General features: G+C 38.4%; 1 protein-coding gene across 1 annotated transcript in view; it reads left to right on the top strand.

The window, feature by feature from the left end:
- TENM2 (teneurin transmembrane protein 2) overlaps positions 1-21032 on the top strand; it is a 960873-nt gene that overhangs the window by 18214 nt on the left and 921627 nt on the right. The window lies entirely within an intron of this gene.

The raw sequence follows: 21032 nt of genomic DNA, 5'->3' as shown, positions 1-21032 counted from the left end.
ACTTGTTAGCATTTGCCTTAGGTATTGAGGTGCTCCTATATTGGGTGCATATATATTTATAATTGTTATTTCCTCTTCTTGGATTGATCCCTTGATCTTTATGTAGTGTCCTTTCTTGTCTCTTGTAACATTTTTTATTTTAAAGTCTATTTTATCTGATATGAGTATTGCTACTCCAGCTTTCTTTTGATTTCCATTTGCATGGAATATCTTTTTCCATCCCCTCACTTTCAGTCTATATGTGTCTCTAGGTCTGAAGTGGGTCTCTTGTAGACAGCATACATATGGGTCTTGTTTTCGTATCCATTCAGCCAGTCTGTGTCAGTGAGCCACAGTTGCCCCCCACTTCTGCAGGCAACCCTCCAACACCAGCAGGTAGGTCTGGTTCAGTCTCCTTTGGGGTCACTGCTCTTTCCCCCTGGGTCCTGGTGAGCACACTTTTTTGTGTTCCCTCCAAGAGTGGAGTCTCTGTTTCCCCCAGTCCTGTGGAGGTCCTGCAATCAAATCCCGCTGGCTTTCAAAGTCTGATTCTCTTGAGATTCCTCCTCCCGTTGCTGGACTCCCACGTTGGGAAGCCTGACGTGGGGCTCAGAACCCTCATTTTAGTGGGTGGACTTCTGTGCTATAACTGTTCTCCAGTTTGTGAGTCACCCACCCAGCATTTATGGGATTTGATTTTAACACGATCGCATCCCTCCTACCATCTCATTGCGGCTTCTCCTTTGTCTCTGGATGTAGGATGTCTTTTTGGTGGGTTCCAGTGTCTTTCTGTCAATGATTGTTCAGCAGTTAGTTGTAATTCCGGTGCTCTTGCAAGAGGGAGTGAGCACACGTCCTCCTACTCCGCCATCTTGATTCTCACATCCCAGCCCTTTTGTTTTCTATCTCAAACCAAGTACCCTCTGCTAGGCTCCACTTCCCTGACCTCCACACATGGTGAGTACTGACTTATTCTCAGTCATCCTTAGTGGACAGTGATTCCTTGGCTTTTCAGACCTGATTTCCTTCTGGTGTATCATAGCTTTTTTTTTTTTCTTTCTTAAGAGAGAAGAATCTTTTTTTTTTTTTAAGACCAGAACATCCTCTGTCATACAAAAAACATACCCTTCCCTGATTGTAAGGACTATCACAGCTTCTCGTTCACAGGTAGTTTTTGTAGACAGATGCGGAAATGCCAGCTAAGCCAAGTGTTGACGAAACAAAACAAAGAAGTGGCTAAGAGCTCAGCTTGAAAATTTGCCATTTGCAGGACTTATTTAGCCCCCAGGCCAACGAATTATTCTGAAAACTCTGTCTTTTTGGTGCTTTCTGTCACCATCATCCATTTCCCAAATTCTGTATCACTGTAGTACTCTCCTCTTGTCTAAGACAGAGACAAAAGAGTTGTAACAATAATGTTAGTAGCTTAAATTTACTGAACAATTACTGTCTTAACCATAAACTGTGAGATTCGTACATGAAAATCATTACTACACTTAAGGACTACCAAGGTTTAGAGGGTTTAGCTACCCTACTAAGGACAGGAGCCTTGTATGTAAGGAATGGAAGAGAACTAAAACTAAGCAATCTGACTTGAGCGGCTGCTTTATGTAGGTGCTAGAAAATGTTTGTTGATTGACTATGTAACAACTATTCTTCCCTCTACACTTGCTGGAGGGAAGAAATCAAATCCAAATGTTGAGATGGTCTGGACAGGCAGACTGCTGAGAAGCAGAGTATCATTACAGCTATTAAGACAATGCAGAGGGTTATTTTGGTGCTCAGATCTGTGCAGCCAGATGGAAATCATAGTTCAGGCTTAGTGTTGTCAGACAGCAGAGGCTTTGGGCCAAGGGGAAGGCACGGGTGAGTGATTTTTGACTGTTTATCTCTAATGTGTGTGGCCAGTGTCACTCCCATCTCTGATGCCTGTGATTTATTCTATTATACTGTCAGGATTAAAACACCTTAGCAGGAGAAAAATAAAGGGAGGGATACAAATGCTGTGTCACTGTTGTGACAGATGCTATTTCTCTGGAAACCATGGACAATGAGGGCATGGAAGCTCTCAGAAGTGCCACAGCCAGAGAATATCAGAACCAGACAGACCCTTAGGGATCGTCTGTTTCAAACCACTCATTTGACAGATAAGGAAACTGAGACTCGAGGGCTTCTGTGGTATCCAGGGTCACACAAGCTCCAAAGTTTAGAGCTAGACTCCTAGTTCCCACTCCCAGTTCAGTGTTCATCTCACTTTATCACCTAATGGTCAAGTTCATGGTTCCTTCCCCTAGATTCATTGAGTTGAGTTTTACGTTACATTATGAGTTTTACATTCTACATCAAGTAAGGAATCTGTCTATATTTTAAGAAGGTTCAAGAAAAGTAGGAAGCATGGGCTATTCTTTGCTCTCCAGTATCTATGTGAGTATTATCATTTTAACCTCAGAGCGGTGGTCCTTAGCTCTCCTCCCTGTTACCTTTTTTGGCTAGCCCCTTTCCATTCTCTGAACCAAAGGAGACCCTTTGCACCCCCTCACTCCTGTTAAGTGATGGGCAGAGCCATTCTGTGCCTGCTGCAGCTGCCAGCTCCTTGCTGTATTCTCACCCATCCTTACCTCACAGTCTTCATCTCCTGTCTCTCTCCCACTGCTTCCTGTGTGAATAGAGAGCCTGGAACAGAGCAAGTCAGAGCGCCAGCCTGCCAGGAAACCCCAGTGCCTGCCTCTCCACCTCCTGCCTCCCTGCTCACTTCTTCCTCTGCACAGATTTTCCAGCAACTCAGATATTCTGAACTCCTTGAAATCAGCCAAAGGACCCAGAATTTGAAGCAGAAAAACATGGCTTCAAGCCTAAGCCAGACCACAGTGAGCGATGTGTTGCTAGGCGAGTCTTAGACAAGTCTCTCTGGGGCACAGTGTGTTCCTCTGTACAATTGGTGTCTTAGTCCCTACTCCAAAGTGTTATTTGAGGGGGGGGGGTAAACTTCATTAATGGTGAAATACTTCGTAAACAGTGTTTGTTACCACCAGTTTGTTACTGTGAGTGAAATGCCTAGTGACAAATGACTTTGGAAACTCTGTAACTCTATTTGCTAATCCCCATACACCCGAACACATTCACCTGTTGACCCAGACCTCCTGTGGGACAATCTGTCCCAGCCCAGAAGACTGAGCCCAGGAGCCCCCAAAGCCATTGTATCTCTTGGGGGTCAGAGAATTTTGTGTTTTCCTCTAGTCTCACTGCCCACCAGAGTCATTCTGCCTCCACCCAGAAACAGGGCACTTTCCCAACTCTGAATTCCACTTATCACTTAGTGGAGAGGTAGCATTTCTTGTGGCCCAAATCTCACCAAGTCTCTCATATAAATATGCCATCAGACTCTGCCTGTACTATTCTCTACGAGATAAGTCTGCCATGGCATGAGTGGAGACCGCAGTGTTCAGTGATTTCCATTTCTCTAGGCATGGACGTGGATACCTACGTGCAAAAGTAGCCCCTGAAAGACAAACCAAGGGAAACCATTGCAGAGGTGAGGGTGGAAGCGGGGAGGTGGAGGTCTTCCTGCTCAATCAAAGCTCAAACTCATCTAAAACCAACTTAGCCATGTAGTAAATGTATCTTTAGAGTTGCCTAGAGTGCTAAGTGATCTAATTTTGTAGGAGCTGAAATCTTTGTCCGTTAAAGGGGTGCTTTTAAATTAAAAACATCACTTTTCTAAGAGAATGTTTCTGTTGCCTCTAATAATTCTCTACTTTGTGTCGCTATGCTGAGGCAGGTAAGCTTGCTATGGATGTGGTGCCATGAAGAAAAATGGGAGGAACAAAGACTGCTATTCTCCCTCTTTCTGATCCCAGTGGGTCGGTACCAGAATAGAAGCAATCTTTTCCAAAGCTCAAACCAAGGATGGATCCCTCAGAAAAATGAATGTCTGTAAACAGCTTGAAAACCTCATCCACTCTTTGCTTTATCCTCACCCTCACTCAAACCTTAGGGCTGTGGAAAGGATTTGAAACTTCAAATCCAGGCTAGTTACTTTAAACCATAGGAGATCACTCAGTCAACAAACACTTACCTGTGGCTGGCTTTGTCCCTAGTTTTGTTTGGGAACTGGGGATACCGACATGAAAAAGATTTAGTCCATGCTCTCAGGAAATTCACAAGTTTGTGCCAGAGAGGTTAAAAAGAGCTCTATAATGCTAGTATCAGACAGAAACTACCCTGGCCAACAAAAGCAGAGAGTATTACAGGAAGGCTTCCTGGAGACCATTGTTGGTTGAGATTCTGCAGTGTGAGTTAAGGTTGAGTTTGCTGAAGGTTTCCTGAGATCCATTTAGGTTTGTTCTAGTGTGAACTAGATTACTAAAATAGACAGAGAAAATAGCATCCCGATATTTAAATATATGATTACCCTTTCTTTTTAAGTACTTAGCTGGAAGTGTCTTAGGATGAATACTAAAGCGTCTATCTGTGAATGTACAGCATATTGGAAACAGATTTACTGTCCCAAAGTGTAATGCTTACTCAGCCATCTGATGAGATTTGAGCACTGAACAGTTTGAGAGGGATGCATAGAGCTGTTTTATTACAAGATGCTGTTATGAGTTATAGCAGCTTTCCTTATGCTATACGGCTGTCGCCAAACAAGTTACATGAATATAAGCAGTTTTATTTGCAATTTTTTGCTTACATTTTCTTAGCATATTCCGATTATGGCTTCTCACAGCCCAACTCATGCTCCTGTGGCAGTCCCAGTATATTGCTTTATTCAGAGCCAAAAGGAGACTTTAAAAATATTTGTAGAATGCCCTCCTCTGAGTATGCAGTGTTTGTGTTTAATGGATGCTGTCACCTGGCACGTGTTTAAAAAAAAAAGAGAGAGAGAAAGAAGACTTTTCACTGTGGAAAATAGGTGTTTATTTCAGAGAAAACTTAATAACTTCACTAATTAGCTTCTCATTTGATGCTGTTTCGGCGACCTCTGAGTAGGAGGGTCTGTGTTTTAGAAAAAAAAAATAAATAGCATTTTGAATTTCATTTGATCAGGACTGAATCTGAAACAACTAAAATAAGAAAGAATTAATTTCATATGAGAGATATACACCAGGCTTGGTTGTTACATACAAATTATAGGCTGGAAAATTAGTGCTGTTGATTCCCCTTGAATGTGTGAAAGTAAATCAGAGAAATTGATGACGTTAATAAAAATGATAATAACAGTAAATTAGTTTCCACTAAATGTAAATAATTGTTAAGCTGGGACCCAAATGAACCTTAGACAGCTAGGGACTTAGTTTAAACCCCATTTGTTTTATTAAGTATCCTTTATATCAAGTTAATTGTTATTAATAATTACAATCAATATTTAGCATACAATGCTCAGTATTCAGAGTCTTCCTTTGTTTTGCTGTTTTTGGAAAGCAGTGTGTTCATTAGTGCTTTTCTTGGCCCAGCGTTAGAGAGACCCTGGATGTTTGCACGTGACTGCATAACCGAGCTGCATTGACAAGGTGGGGAGGGTACAGGCTGCTGCATGGGGAATTCCAGATAATTTGGAGGATCAGTCTATAAGAGTCTTTTAAATTACTACGCTGGACTTTTTCCCTGGATAAAAGAAACTCACATCCATTGTAGAGAATTGGCAAATAACAAATATATAAAGAAGAAAATTATAGCAACCTATTATTTTACCTCCCAGCAATAATTGCTGTGATCATTTTGGAATATTTATTTTCTAGCCTTTTAGCTGTTTATGTATTTGTGTAACGTGTTTTCAAACTTGAAATTATATGTACTCTGTGCTGTCCTACTCTTTTTATTTATTGTGTCATGAATGTTTTCCTTTTCTTAAAATAGTCTTCTGAAATAAGTTTTCCTTAACAGCTATGTGGCTTTGTCACAATGCTTTTCATGTAATCTTTTTCTTCCAATGGAATGTTAGGTTTCATGCATTTTTTTTTATAATGCTTCAGTGAACTTCATTCTACATAAATGTCTGTGCGTGTCACTAATTTTCTCTGAAAAACTTATATTTTAAATTATGCTAACGTAGAAGGGAAAAAGAACAAGTAGGCTAGACTTTAGTATAGGTGTAAACATTTAGGGACTTTTTAGAACAAAATTGAAATTCAACTTACAAATCACATCCTACTATCATATTTTCTAACGTATCATTTTGTTGTAATGACACTTTGCTAAACCAATTTTCATTTGTATGTATATAAGGATCCTATGTCATATTTCCCCAGAGCCCAGTTAAGGAGGGGTTCCATAAGTCCAAATGACTACCCCTCAAGTCTCAGGATTTTTGCAATGTCATCTTAACTGAGAAACCGTATGAAATTTAGGATTGTGGCATACAGTTGTAGGATATACTTTTAATTTTTTTCACTTGACCATACACATATGTAGTTATATACATATGTGTATAAACATACATGTATTAAATATATATGTTAAATAAATCACACAGAACATACTACATATATTAAACATTAAAATATGTGTTTAACACTGCCAAATGTAAAACGGATAGCTAGCGGGAAGCTGCTGCATAGCACAGGGAGATCAACTTGATGCTTGGTGATGACCTAGAGGGATGGGATAGGGAAGGTGGGAGGGAGGCTCAACAGGGAGGGGATATGGGGCTATATGTATAAATACAGCTGATTCACTTTGTTGTACATCAGAAACTAACACAACATTGTAAGGCAATTTACTCCAATAAAGATCTGAAAAATGAAAAAAGAATTAAAAAAAATGCATATATCTTTGTTCATGAGCATACATAAAAATCATATTAAATATGTGTTATATTATTTAAAGAGATTGTATATAGAGTTGGGTGCTTTGATTGGGTTTGGCTGTGATATATTTTAATCGGAAGATCATTAGAACGGTTGATGATAGATTCTATAGGTCATATAGTAATCTGATCTACTATTAGTTTCCATTTGCCTAACTATAAAGTATTGTTTAGAGCTTATCTCAAAAGGAACTGTTGCATCCTGGTCCAAAATACAGAAACACCAGAACAGAAAAGATGGAGTCAAGAGACAAAGGCAGGGACTGCTGGATTTTTCTGTCTCATTTTGTGTGTGTCTGTGGGAAGCTTTCCACCTATACCACAAATCATCCCTAGGGAGGACAGTGTCATGATCTGAGAAAGGAATGAAAAATGAAATGATGTCTGATTCCCATGGGAAAAATAGGTCTTATGTGAAAATTAATCTCAGTGTGTTACAACATTTGCTATATAAACCTGAACAAAAGAAGAAGAAGAAAAAAAAAGAACCTGTGAGAAGATGCTTTTTCCCGCTGAAGCTATCTTTTATAGCCATCTGTGTAGTTTCGTGGGGCACTGCCGAGGTGATGCAGTATAAGGGCCCAGTTGCTGTGTAGCCAGCACTTGTGCTGCCAGACGGGACCCAGACAAGAGGACCACACTGTCCTCAGGAAGCCTCAACCCTTACCCAGACTCTGACGCTAATTTACTTTCATTTCCTTGGCAAGTCAGTTACACTCCTTAAGTCTCAGTTTTCTTCCCAAAAGTGAGGCCAAGAAACATGAATGATCCTTAAGACCCCTCTCAGATCACTCCCTCTCTCTCTGCTTCTGTGAAGACTAAGTCTCAACTCTTCCACTGACTTACCAGACCTTTGAATGTATCTAGTCATACTTAATTTCGTAATTAATTATTAATACTACAGTATGAAAGATCCACTGAGCAAGGATGCAATTGTAAAAGTACAGATATAGGGGATGCCATTCGGAGCAGAGCACCTTCAGGTTCCCCCTCAAAAGGAGAGTCCTTTCTCCGCTACCTACATTCTGCCTTGAGTGTCATTTTCATGCTCACCAAGATCCTCTGGCAGATTTGTCATTCCTCTGCTTTGTTATCAGTGGATTATGTTTGTCAATATTGAATGGCTGACATAGCTTCCCAGTACTGCCTTGCAGTGGCGAGTGGTGTTGTAAAGGGATTGGGCATTTTGGAAAAATTCATATGGGTATGAATTATATGCAGGAGGAGTCAAAAATCTCTTTCTTTAGGTTTTTACTTCTTGCACTCCCGAGGAACTGAATGTTTATTCTCCTATTATGCTTATCAGTAAATTCTTAATTTTGTTAAAGAAGAAAAAAATCCAGGGCAAGTGCTTACATTATCACCATCATCTGCTTGAAGCCTGAATTTCATTAAGTAGATTGTTAATAAAATGAGGAATGATATATCACAACTGCAATGCTGTGTCTCCCAAAGTTAATGAAGAGTTATAATTTTCTAGATGACAAATTAAAAGGCTGTTAAAATGGTTGGTAAGACTGTTAACGGATTTAGCAACATTCCAATTAAAATAGTGCATTAAAGAGAATTAGAATCTTGAATTTAGAGAAATGAGAAAATATGTTTAATGTGTGATTTAATATAGTTAGGAGCCCTGGAATCTTTACATAAGATGAGATGGATATCATCTTAAAGATGACATGACACAGTTAACAGAAGTGGGACATCACCATCTAATACAATTTCACAGACTTGTTCAGTAATTTGCTTGCCTCAAACATTAAAACTATGTATTTTTTATTTTTAGAAATAATATCAGAGCAATAATAGTCTAATATATAAATCATATTAGTATATGTATATTATAGGTATAATATTAATATATATTAGTAATATATCCATTTTTATATCACCCATTCCTAACAAATCATTGATTTTCATTTTTCCTTTTGATACTCATTCTTCTAGATACATAGAATAGTTTATAGAACAGAATACATTCTTACATAGAACAGTCACATTTTTACATGCTTTTTTTTCAGTTATACATCAGTCTTATTTATCTTCAATGGTTTCCTTTTTAGTCACTGAATGCCACGTATAGGATTGACGCACTAAATTTTACTTAACTATTCCCTTGGATGTTAAGTAATTAGGTCACTTCATGATTCAATAAATAATTTTGTATTTATTTACAGTAAGTTTCTAGAAATAGGATTAACAGGTGAAAGAGAATGAACTTTTTGTGGCTCTTGAAATTCAAATGGCTTTTATCATTTTACACTGCTACCGGTAATTTAACTATGGTTGTAATTCAGCTATACTGTGTTTGAACTAAACTTAATCTCAATTTCATGAATATCTCAAAAATCTGCTAATGAAAAATTATTACGTCATATGCAGGCCACCTTACATATTACCACTTAAAGAATAAAACATAGGAAGCCAAATTAATAGAGAAAAATGGTCATGTTATCTAATCGCCTGTGAAATTCTTGGGGCAGATTGGTTAAAAATAAGTTAACAACCGTATGGTACCATCTTTTCTATTAATTTTGCAAAAATTATAAAGTAATGATGCCATCTAATGCTGTTCAGCTACTTGAAAATTGACCCTTCCTAATTAGCATTTCAGGAGCTCTAAAATCCCTCCTATTCCAAAACAAAGATGAGGAAGAAACAGAGACGGAGAGAGAGCGCACTAGCAAACAGTGCATAGATGCAGTGGTACCTTCCCGCCTACTCTCTATAAAATCTAAAAGCTCTGCACACCCTACTTGCCACCCACTCTCTATCTTCCTCTATCCTACTTCATGCTTCCTAATCTGACATTTGCTGATTAATGTATTTGTGTACCTCAAGAATATAAACTCCATAAGGGCACAGACATTTTGTGTGTGTGTCTCTTTTGCTCACCACTATATTTTTAGGGCTTGATAGAACAATGCCCCCCACCGTATTGAGTGCTTCATAAATACTTGTTGAGTGAAGGAATGAATGAATGAATTGTGGAATATCACAGAGGAGAAGTTGCCCAAACTCTAGTTGATACATCAAACCTGATACAAATAAGTGACTAGTCCAGGATAGAGTTGGAAACAAGGAGGTGCAGTATTGGGACCATGCAGCAAATGATGGTGATGGAAGGCAGCCAATGAAATAGAAGATAAGAATGGATCCTGTCCTCATCTAAGTGTGTCTTCATTGCTTTCTGAGGAGGGATTGAAGGTAGACTCCAGAAGCTCACTGTGTATATTATTATCAGTTAGGTAGGGATATGTACATAGATCCACAATTCATGTGGTATATTCATGAACAAACATAGCTACAAGCATATATCCACAGAAATACACATATCTACACACGTACATGCTTCTGTGAGTGTTGTTTAAGTTAACTCAAGTAAACGCTGCAGGGGGTATCCTGGTGAGTAGAATCAGTTCATCTCAACTAATATTTTCAAATCTTTTAAAAGCCTTTTAAGAATTTCTTGAGATGCTGCAATGGAGAGGAGTCTTGAATAAGTGAATTTCCATTGATAATTGCAGCTCAAGTTCTGGTGTTCATACTGTGTAGGCCAGAGTTAGAGCATCCTGTGAAGAGCTATGCTTTCTTATGGCTAATGATGCTTTTCTGAGAGCTCTGCACACAGAGAGCACTGCCTGGTGGGGCTCCAGCCTTTCTCTGCACCCCTTCCCTATTACCAATGTCTTCTTAGGTCTCAGTCTTCTCATCATTCACTGGTCACTCTTTAGCCTGTTTTTTTAATCCCTTCTATGACTTGTAGTATCCTTAACCCTTGACTTCCACCTCATCTATAATTCCCCTAACCCAGCAGACTTCCCTAACTTAAAATGGCCACAGTTATCAAAGACAGAAAACCTGCTTCCTCTCAGCAGTCAGTACTACCACTAGAAAGGCTCCTTTCAGTTGGCTCATGGTTCTTTTTATTCAAGAAATAGCCCTTGGTATTTTGTCCTTAAAATCAATTGACTTTATGATTGTATTTAATGCTTATTCATTTTTTAAAACTTTCTCTTGTACATATGAAGTCAAATCAGCACTGAACTATCTCTGTGGTGGTTCTATATCTCAGCTCTCCTTTGATCCTCCCATGGAATTGATAGTAAGAATGCTAGAAGAGACCAGTGAAAGATCAACTCATCAACCCTACTATTAATCACAAAGTGAATTCAACTCTTTTACCATCTACCCTTCTACCCTTCTCCCAGGAAATGGATCCCTGAGCATCTGTCTATTATTCCTCTTGTGTGTTGTGTTCAGCGGACATTTTCCATATCTCCATTTTTGTGACTCTGCTGTCAAGGACAATCTCTTAGATACTGCCTGTCATTGTGATTATTGCCAATATCACTGAATTAAGGTAATCAGGCCACATTCATTGTGTGCACTTGGAGCAGAAGCTGAAACCACAGGTGAAATTGAAATGCCCAGTAATGGCCATTTCGGTGTTGGTTTCCTGTACTTTTCCTAAAGTGCATTTGCTTTTGCTTTTCCTCCTTGCCTGCTGAGATCATTGTGTGGGTGTGAGTGTCTGAGGGCTCGGGTTGATAAGTTGCAGAGGGAAAGAGGGGTGGGGGAAGGCCACACAGCTTGAATAAATAAATACATAAAAATATATGGTGCTCTAGCATGCCCTACTGCCATGTCTCCATCACTACACAAGGATGTCTTCATATGTTAACTTCAGCATCAGAATTCTGAAGGCAGGGAAGCAAAAGTAGCAGCTGCGGGAGCTCCCTAAAGTGGAGCCGGACGTGACATTCTGAATTCTGAAATTGCAAACCCACAGTTCAGTGGCTGCAGCAGCATAGAATGCAGATGGCGTGTTCCTTTAGATTGTTAGGGTAGTTCTACAGTATATAGAAATGGCTTCGATTCACTCCTGTTGGCTCTGTCACTGCCTTTTAACACCAATGTGTCAGTAAAGCCATGTTGCAGTGACAGTCGTGTTGGTAACGGGGCTCAGAGGAGAGTACCTCGGGAAAGTTTGAAATTAACCGTTTCAGAATGGAGGAGTCTTTTACACGTGTTCCATGTTAGAGAAATGAAAAAAGCCTGCGCTACACAGATTAGGGGGCTATAGTAACTTGGATTCACTTAAAGTATGTTAGGAAATTGAAGATTAGATGAAATCCTTCATTCTTTTTCCTTTTTTTAAAATTACAAATGCATGTTTTTTTCCCCCACAGCATGAATAAAGTGAGATAAGTGCACATTAAAACCACCTCAGTGATTAAATCATCTTATTTTCATCTGTAAATATCAGATAATAGAGTCAGAGTAAATACAAGGCTGTAATTAACTTTAAGGCCTCTGCTGATGCACTGTAAGAATTGGGCCTAACGACTTTTCCAGTGGCAGCTGAGTCAAAAAGAATCCTCTCCATTTAGAAACTATGTTTAGAGGCTTCTCATTTTAAGGAACAATCCCCTCTTTCCCCACACAGCCTCCCTGGCCCATTGAGAGAATTAGGTTCCTCACCATTTGCAATATCCCATATACTTCTGGGTATCCCCAGCTTATCAACTGCTTTGTGACCCTAATCCAACAAGTGGGATCTATACATGTGAGACTTATTTAGAAAGTAATTTTTTAATTAATATTTAGAATTACATTTTTGAGACTGTCAGCTTAGGTCTCTTCTATTAAGTTGAGTGAGAGAGCAACAATGGGGAGGACGTGTAAAGTAATATTTTCTCAATAGAGTGATTAGTTATGTCTTACGAAGGCAACTTGTCAATTGAGGCTTTCTTGTAGGTGAGCTGGAATGTCCACACCCACTTTGCAGCCATGTGCCTGGGACTCACATGCAGAGTCACAGATACAAACACACCACAACCATGCGTGGTTAGAGATTTAGGAAATAGCTCTCTGTCAGTTTGTGTACAGTGGGCTAGCGTAGGATGACTCAGAACCCATCAGTGAAAGGAGTTTAATACCAAGCATATTTTAATGGGGGCAGGCCGATTTCGCTTTGCTTCACTGTAATAGAATATGTTGAGGTCAGATGTCCTAATTCTGCTTTTTCTGTATATGACCAGAGGTACGTTAGTAACTTTCCCTAAGTTTGCATTTGTTATTGACAATACTTGCATTGATGTTAATAATACTTTATTTTGGCTTGTTGTGGATGTTGAATGAGAAAATCCACGTAAAGGCACTTGACACACGTTACCTGGCATTTAGAAGCCCTCAGGCAGTGTCAGCAATGATCATTATTATGTTAATTATATTTGTCCACACAACCTAGGAAAGTCATGGAGGGAAAACCAAAAGCAGACTTAACTTGGTCACCATTTCTTTAAAGGCCATTCAGAATCTTACTGTGAAAACTATTTAGAATCATAAATAGTTAATGCTGGAAGGAAACATCAAGTCTTAGTCTAATCCTCCCCACTTTACAATTGAAAAAGAAATCTTCAGGGAAGTCAAGAAAGTGAGTTTTTAAATGTCTTACATCTATTTGAAGGAAATGACCCTCTCAGGGTGCTGGGTTTTCTCTAATTCAGTGTGATTTCTGTTATCACAAATAGCTCTCATATATTCCAACCTAAAAATTAACTGGATTTTTTAAGTCTTTGGAAATAGAAAGACTTCAGTGTCAACTTAAAACTTTCGCCAAACCTATTAAATGATTGGAACCGTGGCACCAGTTAGTACTGATGATAAAACCAATTGTATGTAATATACATGGTCACTGCCATATTAAGCACTATATACAACCAGTCTTTGACCATTTGGTCTGCAAATGCCTATTAAACCTCTGGTGTATGTCAGGCACTGTGCTAACAATAATGATAGATTACATGTGTTGAACACTTATGACACTTCAGACCATGGGTTAACGGTTGCTCATGTAATCTGATTCACACAGAAGCCCTATGAAATAAATACTGCTATTATTCTCATTTGATGATATATGAAGAAAAATCAAAATCAAGTAAGATGTAAGTCCTCAGTCTATCTTATAGTGTTTGTCTTCTGGCACATAGTTGATGCTTCATTAAATATTTGTTGAATGGATAGGCTTATAGTCTAATGGGAATGAAATAAGTATGAAAAAGTAATGCACTGAAACTGCCCTAGGCAGTATAAAAGCCAACACACCGAACTATAGTTAGGGCTCAAAAGAGGAAATGGGATTCATTCAGGAAAAGACTTGAATAGATAGATTCTTAAATATACAGATGAATCCTGTATTAAGGCACGTTTCAGATTATAGCCTTCTTTTTTGGTGGATAGAGAAGCAGATCATTAAGGACCTAGCCACATAGAAACAACTTTTTTAAAGGTTATTCAGACCTTCATTTTCAAGTATTCCTTTTACTTTTAGAGGTACCTCTTCCTATAATAACAAAAACACATCTGGAACACACCTGTAACACTAATTCCCTGTTTTGCTATTTTAAGTCACTTCTTTAGGATAGAGAACACCTACTCTTTGAGTCTTTAGGGGCCCTAAAATAAATTTTCCATTTTCAAATGAACTCTCTTGTAAGCAAGAAGGGACTAGAAAATTGCTAGTTCATTCAAAAAGATTTTTATTTAAAAAAAATGGTGTTCTTCTCTCTAGATTATATTACAATTCTAGCTGTGATGCATATTCACAAAAGGGAGAAACTTTAGTCCAAGAGTAATAAGATGCAAACCTACTTATCTGGCCAGTGTATCAAAGCAGGCAAAAAAATGGAGCATTTTTGGGGGTGTTCAGGCCAAGATGGGAAAGGAACGGTGCCATTTTTGAAGCTCCTTTCTCTCAGACCTGCTTTCCTCTTTTTCCATCTGGAGGCTGACAGGCAGAGATCACTTAGAAGCAGTGAAGTTAATTTTATGTGGAGAGGAGACATTCTTCCCCTTCTGCAGACATGAGCCTTACAGGATTTATCACCTGCTCCCAGGGTGAGAAACTTCTGTGCCAGGAATTTGTCTGCTCTAACTTTCCTTGACTTTGGTTCCTCAGCCAACTGCATGCCCCTTGTTTCCAGGCCAGTGATAAGGTCGTTTGCAAAGGTAGAAGGGAAAAGAGGCAGCTAAGGCCAGGTTGGCCAAATTGGTCTGTTACCCATGCCTGCCTTGTATTTTTTTTTTTCCTTCAGATCTTTATTGGAGTATAATTGCTTTACAATGTTGTGCCAGTTTCCGCTGTACAACACTGCCCTGTGTTTTGCTTTCCCTGTATCTCAGCTCTAGGTATCCTCCCCTGCTGAAACTTTTCTTTGTTTCCCCTTAATGTCTGCCTAGATCTTGAATCTCCTGCCTTGTTTTTTTTTTTTTTTTTTTCGTCTTCTTGACTTTCTTTGATTTGCTTGTGTATGATGCTCTTGTATTTAAGTACCAAAAAAGTGTTTGTTTAAAAAAAACCCTAAGAATCAAAGAACATCAGTAAGGGACCCACTGAGGGTCATATCTCAGCCTTCATGAACTTGGAGCCTTATCCTGTCCTTCTTAGCCCCCAATGTCATAGGGAGGCATTTCTCTCTCTGGGAAACATGGTGTAAACACTTGTGCTCTAGACTCAGATAGATCGAGTTCAAATCCCAATTCATTGCTTCCCGGCTGTGTAACCTCAGTTATGCAACTTCTCTGTATCTCTTCCTCATTTGCAAAATGAAGGTATTTCCTTCTTCTGTAGCATTGTGACAATAAAATGGCTTATGTCAAATGTTTAGCCCAGTGCTCAAGAAATCATAATTTCCTCTTTGCCTCCCTTTTTTCCTCTCCTTATTCTTCCTTGAAAATGGAAAAAAATCTAATACTATTGTCCAAAAGAGAAACAAAGGGGAATGAAGGATGAAATGGGTTAAAACTCCAATTTTCCTTTTCTGTACTTAACCAGCGGGTCATTCAAGGTACTTCACAATTTGTTGAGAGAACCATTAAATACCATTAGTAGGTCATCTGCCACTGACTCCAAAACTATAGTCTTTAAAACTCACACAAATAGGGAAATCATCCTAATAGCTCTGATCACTTTGATTTGGGCCATAAGGCCATGGTGACAGATGCACTAAGCATCGCATAAATACCAGGGTGTTTCCTTTAGCTGGCATAATTTGCAAACTACAAATGGTCATGTGCTATCGTTATGTAATATGATATTATTTAAAAATGTAAAACTGTAACAGGGGCATTTTGACCAGTTGGCCCTGCATCTTTAACCATCTTACTGAACACCCTTCCGTTTATTCTGGTCTCATCTCAATGACCCTCACATCTCAAGGTGCCTGATATTTGGTCTTTTCTCCTTCATATCCTGAAAGGAGAATTTACATTAGTACAGCGTATAGAACTGGACTGAACTTTGGAGACTAGAGAGTCTTTTAAAAGTCCTTTAACTGTAAGATATTTGATTCTAGCCCAGTCTTCTACGTGTACAGATAAAGAACCGATTTGAAGTAGTGAATTTACTGGGCATGGCTCAGTGGAATAAAGAGCTGGTTCAGAGTTTGAATACAGGTTAGGCTGAAAAATTAGGTTTGTATCCTTGTTTGTACATGAGGATATGTGTGTATGTGTGTCGTGCATGTATATGTACATAACGTGTGTGTCTGTGTGTATATGTACATTCTCCTCTTTAGAGAAGGTGTTGAGATACTGAGACCCCTGGTAAATGTCACACTTCTGAGGGTTTTTGTTTTATTTTTTTCCTAAAGGCAATCATTTTTATTCACCAATAATAAAAATTATGTGTTCATTTTTGAAAAACCAAACAATTCAGAAGAGTATAAAGAAAGCTACAGTTGCTGGAAATTCCAGAGGTAACATCTGTAAAGGTCTTGATAAATATTATGTTGATATATTTTAAATTTCATAAAAGCAAATGTAAAACTTCCGGAGTAAGACCAGTATTTGGTTGGTCTTACTGCCAGGACTTATATCCTAACCAAAAGCATCATGTAGGCCAACACTACTCGAAGTGTGGTCTGGGACCAGCAATATCATCACCTGTGAACTTGAGAGAAATGCACATCATCAGGCCCCACCCAAGACCTACTGAATCAGAAACTCCGGAGCAGGGCCCAGAGATCTGGGTTTTCACAAGCCCACCTCACTGCTCTGATGAAAGATCAAGTTAGAGAGGCTTTGGCATAATGTATAGTCTGAAAGATCTGAGTTTAGATTTATCTTAGCTGTGACCCTCATTAGGCTGTGACCTTGAGTATGTTTAGTCACCCAGCTGTGAGCCCTGGGTTCGTCATGGTGAAGTGCAGATAATATTTCCCTTGAAGTGTTGAAGTAGAGATGACAGACAGATTATGTGAAGTATTGAATACAATGCCTAGGCAATTGAAGGAGTCTGACTGATGGTCATGTTATATGAGGCCATTATAGCTTTCATCAGCTGTTCAGTTGCACAGCTCATCCTTGAGAAATACGGTTATATGTGTTCTCGGAGAGAAATACACGGTTGTTCATATTTAAAATCTACAAATGGTATCGCAGCCAGAGAAATGTGATTGCTGTCTACTTCAAAATGTATACTTCTCAGAAACAACATGTGATTCTTCTTTGCCAATTGTCTCATTTTAAAGGAACGTAACTAATTTTTTCAAAGTATTTTAATCTATATATTTTGAGCTAATAATTCCAGACAGGAGCTTCTCCAAGGAAAGCTCCAATTTGATCGTAAAACTCTCAGCCACAGATATGCAAGTATATGGGATTCCATCCTTCTCTATTGGCCACGTAGAGAAAGCTCTAAATAGACCCAGGTGATTGAATCCCTCTTCCTGAGAAGATGAACAGTCACTTGGGCCACCATGCATTCGGGTAGAACTGAAGAAAAGGATATAGAAATAAATGTGAAATAGAAATAGAAAGAAATATGACTTTAAGTGTTTTCAGGGTTTTTTGGTCATGGCCTAAGATAGTAGTCATAGAGTTATTCTAGGACCAGGTAAAGTGATCTTAAGGAAGAGGATTGAAATAAGTTACAGGGTAAAAGAAACAAGATGAACTTACTAAGGTGCCAAACAGCTTCCCTCTAAGTCTACAGAGGGTCTAGATGTACTGAATTTGGCCCAACCTGGTCTAAAGTGGCAAATGTCAGTATCTGTGCCTTTCAGTCTTTTTCAAGTGCAAGCTCTCTCTAGCAGCCCCTAATGGCAACGAGGTATAATGATGTTTAGTAAGTCTATGGAGAATTTGCTTTCCACGTCTGCTCCATGTGTTTTAATCACCTTAGATTGAGAACAAATTGGTATTAAAAACTTGCAACAATTTCAGAAAGATTTTTAAAAATAAACCAATAAAATGAAATAACGCAATGGCAATATTTAAGTAGGAATATTATGGCAGATAAATTTTGGGAGGTTTACTACTAATGGCCACTTGACATTTTTAAATAGAGCATTTCAGTAAATCACTGGAAATTAGCCGACAAGAATTTATATGCATCTACTTAAATGATACTTATAAATAAGTAAATATGGTTTAAATATAGTTTGAGTGATGCTGGAGTTTACAGCAGCGAATGTTCTAGTGTAGGTTTCTGTTCTAATTTCAGATCAATTCAACAAGCGTCTATTGTAGGTTTCATATGAGCCAGGAACTATGCTAGTTCTTGGAGACCCTGAGAGGATAAAAGCCAAATTTTGGAAATTAGGAATCATAGCCCATATTAGGGTCCAGCATCCTCTACCTCAGAAAACCTTCTTTCTTTCTTGTGTAATAGCCTATACAAGGGGACTTATATGACTTCCAGGTCAGAATTTAGAATTGTTCTATTTCTGCTCTTAATTATATCTTGTGAAGTTTAGCTTACATGCAGTTCAAGAGCTATATGCTGTGTAACTGTTTATAATAAATGCCAATGGAGTGTTTTCATTATGTATGCATTAATTCATTCATTCTGCAAATATTTATTATGCGTGTTCAATTATGTGCCAAATGTTGTTGTAGGATAGTAGCAGTGAACACACCAAGATGTTTGCTGCACTGAACTTATATTCCATACTGGGGAGATCAACCCTGAATTTGTAAATAAACAAGTTAATTTCAGTGAGTGGTACTTTTTTTAAGAAGAAAAAGACAATTAGAGCACTTCCAGAATATTTTGGAGAAAAGTGAACAAAGGACTCTTTACGCAAAACTCTCTGCAAAGACCTCTCTGAAAAGATGATGTTTGAACTGGAACCAGAGGAGGAGCAGAAGCCTGTGCTGTGGAGATCCGAGTGAAGAGCATTCTGGTAGAGGAATGGTCAGTGCACAGGACGGAGGAGGAAATGTGCTCAGTGTAGTTTGGGATTAAAAAAGGCCAGCATGTATCATTAGATAAATGCAAATCAAAACTATAATGAGGTATCACCTCACACCAGTCAGAATGGCCATCAATGAAACATCTATAAATAATAAATGCTGGAGAGGGTGTGGAGAAAAGGGAACCCTCCTGCACTGTTAGTGGGAATGCAAATTGGTGCATCCACTATGGAGAACAGTATGGAAGTTCCTTAAAAAACTAAAAATAGAACTACCATATGATCCAGCAATCCCACTCCTGGGCATATATCTGGAGAAAACTGTAATCTGAAAAGATACATGCACCCCGGTATTCATAGCAGCACTATTTGCAATAGCCAAGACATGGAAGCAGCCTAAGTGTGTATTGACAGATGACTGGATAAAGAAGGTGTGGTATATATACACAATGGAATATTACTCAGCCATAAGAAAGAATGAAATAATGCCAGTTGCAGCAACATGGATGGACCTAGAGATTATTATACCTAGTGAAATAGAGAAAGACAAATATAATATGATGTCATTTATGTGGAATCTAAAACAAAATGATACAGGTGAACTTATTTACAAGATAGAAATAGACTCACAGACATAGAAGCTGAACTTCTGATTGCCAAGGGGATAGTGGAGGGTGGGGAAGAGATAAATTAGGAGTTTGGGATTAACATATACACATTACTATATACAAAATAGATAAACAACAGGGACCTACCATACAGCACAGGGAACTCAATATCTTTTAATAATCTATAATGGAAAAGAATCTGAAAAATATATATATGCATAACTGAATCACTTTGTTGTACAGTTGAAACTAACGCAACTGTGTAAATTATACTTCCAAAAAAAGGGGGGGCGCATTGTGGCTGAACTTTTGTGAATGACGGAGGGAAATTATCCTACATGATGCGTTTGAAGAAAACAAACATAAGAACATATTCCAGAGGCTGTGTTGGGTATTTTTTGATATTATAATGGGAAGCCATTGTATTTAAAGCATGGAAAGTGCATTTACTTTGTTGTCAAACTTTTGGACTAACCAAGAACCTTAGTCATTTTTATGCTACCCTTTTGAAATGGAATGAAGTCAAGCCTTCTATGAAACATTCATTTGAGATGTTGGGGAAAATCCCAGTGTTCTACCTAGTCATTAGTTCAATTCTAGAAGCGTTTATAGTTACAGAACTAAGCTAGGCCTTTTGAAAGATATAGTAATAATGATTTAAAAAAATAGTTTCCATCTCAAATTAGCTCCATGCTATTAAGAAAAGAACATTCATAATTAGCTATAAAATTTTAATGAAATAAATTTTTTAATAGAAACTTAAAGGAAAACCCAGATTTTGAATAACGTTATTCATTTATTCTACAAATATTTTTTGATTACCTGCCACATATCAGAAATAATACAATGATGAATGGACCATTGGTGACCAGATGACCCTTACCTTTATGGAGTCTGCAGTCCAGTTGGGGAGACAGGAATAAATAGGAAATATAGTCACAAATTAGAATAAGTGCAATTAGAAGAAAAGAATCACACTTAAGGGACTTGTAGGCATGTAGGCACTTAATAAATCAGTTGAATTTATGAATGAATGAATGAATGGTGGGTAATAGAATAACAGGGAGTGATGTACTTTACACAGCCTGATTCACAGTTCCTCTCTGAGAAACTACCGTGTAAGTTGTGATCAAAAGGAAGTGAAGACATTATCAATTCAGAAGACTTCAGGGAGTGGCAGCCTCTAGGTAGAGGGATAAGTGTGTGAAAGTCCAGACATGGGAAAGAATTCTAGAATGTATCAGAAAGCCAGAGGGGTGATATTGGAGAGGGAGAGAGTGGCAAAATAGGGTTAGACATTGCAGGCCATAAAGAGTAAGTTACATTCTAAGTCAATAGGTGAACCACTGCAGGGCTTCATAGGTCTCAATGATCCTCCTAATTTTGGCCAAATTGACTAAGTGAGGACAAGAGCTGATAATGGAAAACCATTTATGATGA

The sequence above is a fragment of the Hippopotamus amphibius genome, chromosome 1, assembly GCF_030028045.1.
Source record: "Hippopotamus amphibius kiboko isolate mHipAmp2 chromosome 1, mHipAmp2.hap2, whole genome shotgun sequence".
Classification (NCBI taxonomy): Eukaryota; Metazoa; Chordata; class Mammalia; order Artiodactyla; family Hippopotamidae; genus Hippopotamus; species Hippopotamus amphibius.
The sequence above is the reverse complement of the archived record's forward strand: the minus strand, read 5'-3'. Positions and strand labels throughout refer to the sequence as shown.